This window comes from Tamandua tetradactyla, chromosome 3, assembly GCF_023851605.1.
Source record: "Tamandua tetradactyla isolate mTamTet1 chromosome 3, mTamTet1.pri, whole genome shotgun sequence".
In the NCBI taxonomy this organism is placed as follows: Eukaryota; Metazoa; Chordata; class Mammalia; order Pilosa; family Myrmecophagidae; genus Tamandua; species Tamandua tetradactyla.
The window spans coordinates 159,805,543-159,818,206 of NC_135329.1; positions in this window are offsets into that span (position 1 = coordinate 159,805,543).

Here is a 12,664-nt window from a genome sequence, read left to right on the forward strand (position 1 = left end):
GTTCAACATTCTGGAATAAAAACAAGAAAGTAAATATACAAAATAAGGAAAGAGGAAATTTTTAAAAAGATAATGAAAGACATTAAATACAAAAGAATGAACAAAAACAAAAAATTCTTAAGTAATGAAATCCATCCACTTCTAAGAAGACATAGAAAAAAGAAAGATGTAACTAAAGAAAGATACAACTAAATAATACTGGGAATGAAAAAAGAAACAAAATGTAGATAGAGTAAAGATTGTCAAAAAATTTGAAATATAATTTTCTAGAAAGATAGAAATTAACAAATTGACTGAAAAGAAGAAAGGAATTATCCTATAAACATTATTAAATAGATTCATCCAGCAAAGTCTCTTCTCTTAAAACACCATGCCTAGACAGTTTTTCAGGCCAGGTTTCCCAACCTTGCAAAATAAAAAGCCATTTTAAGCTAAGATTAAGAGAAACTAGACCTGGCGGTGGTTTTTTCAGTGTAGAAACCATCGCAGAAAGAAGTTTGCATCATCTAATGGAATAGAAGATGCCCACAGACTAAGATCCAACAGTTCCAATACTAGGCATTTACACTAGGAAAATTCTCAAACATATGACGAGGAATAATGTACATGACTGTTGCAGCATCCTTTGCAATAGCAAAAATTGGAAGCCTCTTAAATACTCTTTAGAAAAAAATTATATGCACGTATATTTGATATATTCCTACAATGTAATACTAATCAGCAGATAAAATAAATGAACCAAAGGTGTATGCATCAACATGGATATATCTCAGAAACATAATAGTAAATGAAAAAAAATAGTTCATATATTTTACAATAAAGCCTATAAGTATGATAACATTTAGGTAAATTTCAAAAATACAAAATGACAACATACTTAAAGGCATGTACAAATATAACAATATGTAAAATTGGGAATAAAATACTTGTAAAATGTGGTTTTCTCTAGAGAGTAAAGAGGAGTATAAATGACAATGTTTTGTATCTAAAATATCAAACCTGAAGAAAATAAAGTCAATTTTATAATGCTGAATGATAGATAAATGATAATCATGCTATTCTACCTCATTTTCCAGAGTTTGAAATATTTCATAAAATATTAAGAAAATCAAAAAGGTAATTTGGGAAAATGAAGTATATTTGTTATTTGGTATTTTTAAAATATGCCATGCTTTAAAATTACATTTTAATCTTGGTGTTTTAAATAATCCTCAAGTGTTAAAAATCTCCTCTGTTAATACCAAGGTTTCTTAAGATTTGCCTAGATCTTTCTATAGAATATCTGAAATTTTTATCCTGTCATTCAATAAATATTTGTATTGCACTCCATAATATGTCTCTTCTCTATTTCTTAATACTGAAAAATACTGAACACTGAAAGTAAGAGAATAAAAACCTAACACTTGCATGAGTTGTTCAGATGTGATCAAATTTTTCATCATTAATGATCATACATCTATGTGATGATATTAAGAATTACTGATTGCATATGTAGAATGGAATGATTTCTAAATGTTGTGTTAGTTAATTTTTTTAATTAATAAAAATAAATAAATAAATAAAAATTTTCAGCATTAGATGACCCTTTCTTATAACGTTTTGAGGAAATTAAAGCACTGAGTGTGAAAGAAAATTATGATAAGTATCAGGAAACAATTGTGTAAACCACGAGATGTGTATTAATAAACTGCTGGTGATTTAATAGTAATACATTCATCTACCTGTGTTCAGGGAGAAAAAAAGTAATAAAACTTGTTGACAATCTGAAAAACGTTTGGCTTATCATGAATTCAAATATCTTATAGACGTCTATCTTTTAAAATTATATATATATATATATACACACACATTTTTGCAGGAATAATATCCGAAATACTTAAAATGCACATCTATTTGTATTGAGATGGAAAGTTGACTAAACTATATGGTTGATAATAAAAGCAACTTGCAGAGTAGTATATACAATGCAATCCCTTCTGCATTCATACCTATCCATCCGTTCATCCATCCATCCATCCATCCATTCACAGCAACTGATACACCAAATTTTTAGCAATGGTTATGTCTAGGGAATGTTTTTTTAAGGTGAGAATGGGAGTTTCAATTCTGATTTTATGTACTTCTTTTATATTGTTTGAAATTTTTATAAGTAACAGATTTTTAAGCTTTGTAACTTTTCAGATTTATTATTTAGTATATCTCTTTTTTCCCATAGTGATTATCAATAAAACCCCTAAACAAGGAAGGTCTATACTTATATCTGATAAAAAAATAAAAAACAGTGAATCTGAGCAGACCTCTTCTTTGTCCCAGCCAGGCATAGAGACAGAGAGAAAAACTTCAAGCGATAAAAATTGGGTGGGTTATGCAAGTGCTTCAACTGTCATTGGTAAAGTTTTACCTCTCAAACTGGGTGATCCACATATAGGTATGATTATTTCGTTGTGTTTCTGGGTTTTTTGTTTGCTTCCTGTAGTGGTTTGAAGATGTACCCCAGAAAACACATCCTTAAATCTAATCTGTTCCTGTGGGTGTGAACCCATTGTAAATAAGAACTTTTTACGAGGTTAGGAAGGTGTGGCCCACCTAAATCAGGATGAGTCTCAATCCTGTTATTGTAGTACTTTATAAGTGGAGTGAAACTCAGTCAGATAAAGAGAGAAAGCCATAGGAAGGAAGAGGCTGTACATCAACCAAACCTTGAAGAAAAGGGAGAGAACAGAAGATGCTGCCTCATACCTTGCCATGTGACAGAGGAGCCAAGGATCACTGGCAGCCAGCCGCAGAATGTTGATCTTTTGGAAGAAAGCATCACTTTGATAATGCATTGATATGAATGTTCTTTTAGCCTCAAAATCGAAGGCAAATAAATTCCCGTTATATAATCCAAACTATTGCATTGTTATTTGCTTAGGCAGCTTAGAAATGGAAACACTTCTCAACTTTTTATTTTCAGCTTCAACCTAAAAGAAAAGTCACAATAGATTTTACCCCCTAATCCATGATCCAATCAGGGTTGTGCATAGCCCTTAATTGTCAGAAGCATTTATCTGATTGTTTCATCATGATCACATTCAAAGCAAACATTTTTGACACTAATACCACCTAAATGATGTGCTACTTAAAGTAAAATGTCTAATAAGAAGCAGCATGTTATCTTCAATTAAATATAGTTTGAATCCCTTCTATTTACTCTGTTAACATTCTTTTACAGGTAGTTAACACTTTGTCCCTTCATCCATGAATCAAATGTTGTAGCACAAAAATTAAAAGGGTGAATGCAGACATGGTCTCATTTTTAGTTTCCTTATAATTGTTGTTTTAACAAATTACTACAAACTTATTGCCTTTAAACAACACAGACTTATTAACTTACAGTTCTGGAGGTCAAAAGTACAAAATGGATTTCTCTGGGCTAAAGTTCAGGTGCCCCCAGGACTGCATTCCTCTGAAGGCACTAACAGGGGATACCATTTTCTTTCATTTTCCAGCTTCTAGAGGTTAACTGCATTCTAGTAATATGTATTTAGATAATTTTTTTTAATTATAATAAAAAAAGATGCTTTGCCAGTCTTGCCTGGGCTTTTATAATCAGAACCTGACCATAAATAATGAATGAACAAGAACCTGCTCTAAGGGACCAAGGAAAGGTGGAAGTGGTCAACATTTTCTTGCTATAAATGAACCTGCTTCCTCATTTGTTAGAAATGTCTCTCAAACCTTAACGTGCGTGTGAGTCGAATGGAGATCTTGATAAATGCAGGATCTGATTCAGTAGGTCTAGAGTGGGTTATAAAACCTCAATGTTCAAAATGTAGTCCTCAGGTGATGTCATCTACACAGCAACATAAGACAACCCCTGAAAAAATCTCCCCTCAGAATCAGCTAAGAAAACACAAATCCTGTGTGCTTAGAACTCTGGAGGATGATAGCAACTAGAGAAAGACTCCATAAATGCTGAATTGAAGAAAAAGATAAATAATCTCCAAAATCAAGATGGAAATTTCCATGTCAGACCTGCCAGTCCAGACATGTCCCCCTCACTCAGACCTGTATGGCATGAGAGTCATGCAGAGGCAGCACAACCCAGGTCCCTTTCACCACAGATGCAGAATATAGAGATGCTCATAAAATGGAATTAGAACCCCGGCACAGGGCCCCAGGTCCACAGAGACCCAGACTAAAATACAAGCCTCTGAGTCATGCTGCAAACAAAAAGTTTCCAAAGGAGGAAGAAAGAGAGGAAGACCCTGGCAGAAATGTTGGCAAGAAGGACGTGCACTCAATTCACTTTCTGTTGGCTGGACTACTTAAACACAAACGAACTTTTCTGGATTGACACGCCTTTCTGGATTGACTCCATCTGGCTCCCAGGGGCAAGATACCATAACAGGGAAGAAACTGGAGAAAATTCTCTCAGAAAAAAAAAACAGAGGTGCCAAACTGCTGTAAGACAGGATGGGTCCCAGAACTGAAACAAGTAAAGAAAAGGGGCACAGATTGAGGGAAACAATCTAAACAAATCATAGGAGCTAGGGAGAAAATTCTTACAAAAACATACAGATCAAGATTCCCAGAGAAGGAACAGAGGAAAGGAAGCTTTCTTTTGGAGGTGAGACAGCTGCATAGGAAATGCAATAATAAAAATTGTGCCACATATAAAGGACAAGAGTCAGATGAAGAAGAACTGAGAAAATCTGAACAGGTAGACACAAGCTGCTGTACATGTCCAGAGTAAGTTAAAGCAAGCATCAAAAAGAGCCTTAATACAAATCCAATCAACAATAAAACCCTAGAAAAGAGGAAGAAACTAATATTCAAAGCTAACTCATCAAGATAAGCAGATGCACAGACATCAGCAAAAAAATTACAAACCATACTAAGAAACAGAAATATGACCCAATCAGGAGAACAAATTAAAATATCAGAGGAGACACAGAATTTGGAATAACTAATCGAAGAAGTTCAAAAAAATTTCCTAAATCAATTCAAGGAAGTGAACAGAAATATGGATATGGAGTTAAAGGATATTAAGAAGACAATGTGTGAACATAAAAAATTTGAAAGTATAAAAAGAAACATAACAGAAATTATGGGGATGGAAGGCACAATCACAGAGATTACACAAACACTAGGGGGTGCACAGGTAGTTTAGTGGTTAGAATGCCCACCTTTCATGCAGGAGACCCGGTTCGATTCCTGGACCATGTACCCAAAAAAAAAAAAAGATACACTAGAAGCATACAACAGCAGATTTGAACAAGAGAATAAACAAACTAGAAGACAGGACAATCAAAACCACACAGTCAGAAGACCAAATAGAGAAAAAAATTAGCAATGTCTCTGGGATTTTAGTGACAGCATGTTCTAGTTTGCTAGCTGCCAGAATACAATATACCAGAAACAGAATGGCTTTTAAAATAGGGAACTTAATAAATTGCTAGTTTACAGTTCTAAGGCTGAGAAAGTGTCACAATTAAAGCGAGTCTAGAAAAATGTCCAATCTAATGCATCCAGGGAAAGATACATTGGTTCAAGAAGGCCAATGAAGTTCAGGGTTTCTCTCTCAAGTGACAAGGTACATGGTGAACACAGCCAGGGTTTCTCTCACATCTGGAAAGTCATGTGGCAAACATGGCATCATCTGCTAGCTTTCTCTCCTGGCTTCCTGTTTCTGGAAGCTCCCCGGGAGGCATTTTCTTTCTTCACCTCCCAAAGTTGCTGGCTGGTGGACTCTTTGCTTCGCAGTTCTGCAGAATTCTCTATTGTGACTTTCTCATGGCTGTCATTCTTCTCTGCTCTCTCTCTCTGAATCTATCTCCAAAATGTTTCCTCTTTTATAGGATTCCAGTAAACTAATCAAGACCCACCCAAACGGGTAGAGACATATCTCCCCCTAATCCAGTTTAACAACCACTCTTGATTGAGTCGCTTCTCCAGGGAGATGATCTAATTACAGTTTCAAACATACAGTACTGAATAGGGATTAGAAGAAATGGCTGCCATTACAAAATGGGATTAGGATTAAAACATGGCTTTTCTAGGGTACATACATCCTTCCAAACTGGCACACAGCACAAAGTACACAAAGATACATATCTTGGGTATCTCAGAAGGAAAGAAGAAAGGTAAAGGGACAAAGAGAATTTTGGAGAAATAATGGCTGAAAAGTTCACACTGCTTATGAAAGACATAAATATACATGTACAAGATGAGCAAAAGAGCAAGGTACTCCCAACACAATTGTTCCTAACAGACCTACTCTGAGACACATAGTCATCAGAAAGTCAAACACCAAAGATAAAGAGAGAATTCTAAAAATAACAAAAGAAAAGTAACTCATCACAAACAACGGATCCACAATAAGACTAAATGCCAATTTCTCATTAGAAACCATGCAGGTGAGAAGGTGGTGGTATGCTATATATATACATATGTACAAGGTACTGAAAGAGAAAACTGCCAGCCAAAAATTCTTAATCTGGAAAAACTGTCCTACTAAAATGAGGGAGAGTTTAAAATAGTCAGTGATAAACAGAAACTGAAAGAGTTCTTCAAAAACAAGATCTGCCCTACAGGAATTACTAAAGGGAGGTCTGCAGGTTGAAAGGAAAAGAAAGGAGAGAGTTGCTTGGAATAGTGTAAAGAAATGAAGATCTTCAGTAAGGGTACCTAAAAGGGTAAGTATAAAATCAAATGGTACTGTGTCCACAATATACACCTCTGCGCATTAATTCTTATAAGGAATTGAGCAAGAAATGGGTATACTTCCTGATAATGGAATGCAAAAAAGAAAGAGGTGAAGTGGAACAAAAATAAAGTTAAGAGGGGAAGCAGAGGAATATGGGAACAGAAAATGTGTATGCTATTGAAGCTAAGTTGGTATCTTTTCACATCAGTATATTATAGCTGTACATTGTGTTAAACAACCCCAAAGAAACAACTACAAAGAAGATATTTTCAAAATATACAGAAACAAATGAAAAAAGAGATTGATCATATACATCACAAAAGATCAACTATATAGAAAAATAGGTTACAATAAAGGAATAAGAGAGATTAAAAATATGACATATAAAAACCAAAGGGCAAGATGGCTAATGTAGTATTTAAAGTAATAACACAGAATGCTAATAGATTAAACTCCCCAATAAAAAGACACAGATTGGAAGAATGGATTTTAAAAAAAAAAGCATTATCCAATAATACTGCTTACAAGAGACTTACCTTACACCCAGACACACAGATAGGTTGAAAGTGAAAGGATGGAAAAGGTATTACATGCAAATAGTAACCAATTAAGAACTGGGGTAGCTATACTAATATAAGATAAAATTGACTTTAAGTCAAAAGCTGTTACAAGAGGCAAAGAAGGACACTATATATTAATAAAAGGCGTAATCCACCAAGAAGAAATAACAGTCATAAATATTTATGCAGCTAAACACAGTGCTGCTAATACATGAGGCAAACACTGGCAAAACTGAAGGGAAAATAGACAACTCTACAATAATATTTGGAGATTTTAATATACCACTCTCATCAATAAATAGAATACCTAGAGAGAAAATTAACAATGAAACAGAGAACTTGAATAAGACCTAACAGACATATACAGAACATTGTACCCCAAAACAACAGGACATATAAAAGCATGAAAGAGGACCCTTATCTCACACACTATATAAAAATTAACTCATAATGGATCAAATATCTAAATATGGACTTCCGGAGAAGATGGCGGCTTAGTAAGACGCGCGGATCTTAGTTTCTTCTCCAGGATAGCTACTAGGGGAGTAGAAACTATACAGAACAGTGCCCAAAGCCACAACAGAGATAAAAAAGACAGCGTACCCCATCCTGGAATGGCTGGCTGGCTGAGAGAAGCCGCTCGGGTGAGATCACCGAGGCGCACGGGCTTCACCGGGCGGGGCAGCAAGCGGCCGGAGTCACTCCCTTCCCCCTTCCCGGGCCGGCTGGGAGAATTGGAGAGGCGGTCCCCTGAAACCACGGCAGCTGGCGCCCACACCACGCGCGGCCCCCCGGACCAACTGAGAGAATTGGATCGGAAATCCCAAGGCCGCTGAGAACGGTGACAGGTGGGGGAGGCCTCTTCCAAACCCGTGACTCCCCGGGAACGTGCACTCTCCCGGGCGGGCCGCTGCCGCTGGCGCTCTCCCGCCATGCTTGTCGCCCGGGCAACTAGGAAATTCGGACGGGCGCTTTCCTGGGCTGCGGCGGCCAGCAACCCTCCCCGCATTCGGACCCTGGGCCAGCTCGAACCCTTCCAAGCCACTTCGGCTAGCGAACCTCCCGGACGGCGAGAGTTTTCCAAAGTTAAAGGTCCCACAGCACCTTTTACTGGTGGGACCCGCAGACAAACGTGTGCCACGAGCGCCACCTACTGGGCAGGATAAGAAAAACAGAACCCAGAGATTTCACAGAAAAATCTTCCAAACTTTTGGATCCAATACCCAGGGAAATCTGTCTAAATGCGCAGACGCCAACAGAAGATAACGGATCACGCTCAAATAACTGAAAATATGGCCCAGTCAAAGGAACAAACCAATAGTTCAAATGAGATACAGGAGCTGAGACAACTAATGCTGAATATACGAACAGAAATGGAAAACCTCTTCAAAAACCAAATCGATAAATTGAGGGAGGACATGAACAAGACATGGGCTGAACATAAAGAAGAAATAGAAAAACTGAAAAAACAAACCACAGAACTTATGGAAGTGAAGGACAAAGTAGAAAAGATAGAAAAAACAATGGATACCTACAATAATAGATTCAAAGAGACAGAAGATAGAATTAGTGATTTGGAGGATGGAACATCTGAATTCCAAAAACAAACAGAAACTATCGGGAAAAGAATGGAAAAATTTGAACAGGGTATCAGGGAACTCAAGGACAATATGCACCGCACAAATATACGTGTTGTGGGTGTCCCAGAAGGAGAAGAGAAGGGAAAAGGAGGAGAAAAAATAATGGAAGAAATTTTCACTGAAAATTTCCCAACTCTTATGAAAGACCTAAAATTACAGATCCAAGAAGTGCAGTGCACCCCAAAGAGATTAGACCCAAATAGGCGTTCTCCAAGACACTTACTAGTTAGAATGTCAGAGGTCAAAGAGAAAGAGAGGATCTTGAAAGCAGCAAGAGAAAATCAATCCATCACATACAAGGGAAACCCAATAAGACTATGTGTAGATTTCTCAGCAGAAACCATGGAAGCTAGAAGACAGTGGGATGATAGATTTAAATTACTAAAAGAGAAAAACTGCCAACCAAGACTTCTATATCCAGCAAAATTGTCCTTCAAAAATGAGGGAGAAATTAAAACATTCTCAGACAAAAACTCACTGAGAGAATTTGTGACCAAGAGACCAGCTCTGCAAGAAATACTAAAGAGAGCACTAGAGTCAGAATCGAAAAGACAGAAGAGAGAGGTATGGAGAAGAGTGTAGAAAGAAGGAAAGTCAGATATGATATATATAATGCAAAAGGCAAAATGGTAGAGGAAAATATTATCCAAACAATAATAACACTAAATGTTAATGGACTGAATTCCCCAATCAAAAGACATAGAATGGCAGAATGGATTAAAAAACAGGATCCTTCTATATGCTGTCTACAGGAAACACATCTTAGACCCAAAGATAAACACAGGTTGAAAGTGAAAGGTTGGGAAAAGATATTTCATGCAAATAACAACCAGAAAATAGCAGGAGTGGCTATACTAATATCCAACAAGTTAGACTTCAAATGTAAAACAGTTAAAAGAGACAAAGAAGGACACTATATACTAATAAAAGGAACAATTAAACAAGAAGACATAACAATCATAAATATTTACGCACCGAACCAGAATGCCCCAAAATACGTGAGGAATACACTGCAAACACTGAAAAGGGAAATAGACACAAATACCATAATAGTTGGAGACTTCAATTCTCCACTCTCATCAATGGACAGAACATCTAGACAGAGGATCAATAAAGAAATAGAGAATCTGAATATTACTACAAAGGAGCTAGACTTAACAGACATTTATAGGACATTACATCCCACAACAGCAGGATACACCTTTTTCTCAAGTGCTCATGGATCATTCTCAAAGATAGACCATATGCTGGATCACAAAGCAAGTCTTAACAAATTTAAAAAGATTGAAATCATACACAACACTTTCTCGGATCATAAAGGAATGAAGTTGGAAATCAATAATAGGCGGAATGCCAGAAAATTCACAAATAAATGGAGGCTCAACAACACACTCTTAAACAACGAGTGGGTCAAAGAAGAAATTGCAAGAGAAATTAGTAAATACCTCGAGGCACATGAAAATGAAAACACAACATATCAAAACTTATGGGATGCAGCAAAGGCAGTGCTAAGAGGGAAATTTATTGCCCTAAATGCCTATATCAGAAAAGAAGATAAGGCAAAAATGCAGGAATTAACTGTTCACTTGGAAGAACTGGAGAAAGAACAGCAAACTAATCCCAAAGCAAGCAAAAGGAAATAAATAACAAAGATCAGAGCAGAAATAAATGAAATTGAAAACATGAAAACAATAGAGAAAATCAATAAGACCAGAAGTTGGTTCTACGAGAAAATCAATAAGATAGATGGGCCCTTAGCAAGATTGACAAAAAGCAGAAGAGAGAGGATGCAAATAAATAAGATCAGAAATGGAAGAGGAGACATAACCACTGACCTCACAGAAATAAAGGAGGTAATAACAGGATACTATGAACAACTTTACGCTAATAAATACAACAATTTAGATGAAATGGACGGGTTCCTGGAAAGACATGAACAACCAACTTTGACTCAAGAAGACATAGATGACCTCAACAAACCAATCACAAGTAAAGAAATTGAATTAGTCATTCAAAAGCTTCCTAAAAAGAAAAGTCCAGGACCAGATGGCTTCACATGTGAATTCTACCAAATGTTCCAGAAAGAATTAGTACCAATTCTCCTCAAACTCTTCAAAAAAATCGAAGCGGAGGGAAAACTACCTAATTCATTCTATGAAGCCAACATCACCCTCATACCAAAACCAGGCAAAGATATTACAAAAAAAGAAAACTACAGACCAATCTCTCTAATGAATATAGATGCAAAAATCCTCAATAAAATTCTAGCAAATCGTATCCAACAACACATTAAAAGAATTATACATCATGACCAAGTAGGATTCATCCCAGGTATGCAAGGATGGTTCAACATAAGAAAATCAATTAATGTAATACACCACATCAACAAATCAAAGCAGAAAAATCACATGATCATCTCAATTGATGCAGAGAAGGCATTTGACAAGATTCAACATCCTTTCCTGTTGAAAACACTGCAAAAGATAGGAATACAAGGGAACTTCCTTAAAATGATAGAGGGAATATATGAAAAACCCACAGCTAATATCATCCTCAATGGGGAAAAATTGAAAACTTTCCCCCTAAGAGCAGGAACAAGACAAGGATGTCCACTATCACCACTATTATTCAACATAATGTTCGAGGTTCAAGCCAGAGCAATTAGACAAGAAAAAGAAATACAAGGCATCAAAATTGGAAAGGAAGAAGTAAAGCTATCACTGTTTGCAGACGATATGATACTATACGTCGAAAACCCTGAAAAATCCACAACAAAACTACTAGAGCTAATAAATGAGTACAGCAAAGTAGCAGGTTACAAGATCAACATTCAAAAATCTGTAGCATTTCTATACACTAGTAATGAACAAGCTGAGGGGGAAATCAAGAAACGAATCCCATTTACAATTGCAACTAAAAGAATAAAATACCTAGGAATAAATTTAACTAAAGAGACAAAAAACCTATATAAAGAAAACTGCAAAAAACTGTTAAAAGAAATCACAGAAGACCTAAATAGATGGAAGGGCATACCGTGTTCATGGATTGGAAGACTGAATATAGTTAAGTTGTCAATCCTACCTAAATTGATTTACAGATTCAATGCAATACCAATCAAAATCCCAACAACTTATTTTTCAGAAATAGAAAAACCAATAAGCAAATTTATCTGGAAGGGCAGGGTGCCCTGAATTGCAAAAAACATCTTGAGGAAAAAAAACGAAGCTGGAGGTCTAGCGATGTCAGACTTTAAGGCATATTATGAAGCCACAGTGGTCAAAACAGCATGGTTTTGGCATACAGATAGATATATCGACCAATGGAATCGAATAGAGTGCTCAGATATAGACCCTCTCATCTATGGACATTTGATCTTTGATAAGGCAGTCAAGCCAACACACCTGGGACAGAACAGTCTCTTCAATAAATGGTGCCTAGAGAACTGGATATCCATATGCAAAAGAATGAAAGAAGACCCATCTCTCACACCCTATACAAAAATTAACTCAAAATGGATCAAACATCTAAACATTAGGTCTAAGACCATAAAACAGTTAGAGGAAAATGTTGGGAGATATCTTATGGATCTTACAACTGGAGGCGGCTTTATGTACCTTAAACCTAAAGCAAGAACACTGAAGAAGGAAATAAATAACTGGGAGCTCCTCAAAATTAAACACTTTTGTGCATCAAAGAACTTCATCAAGAAAGTAGAAAGACAGCCTACACAATGGGAGACAATATTTGGAAATGATATATCAGATAAAGGTCTA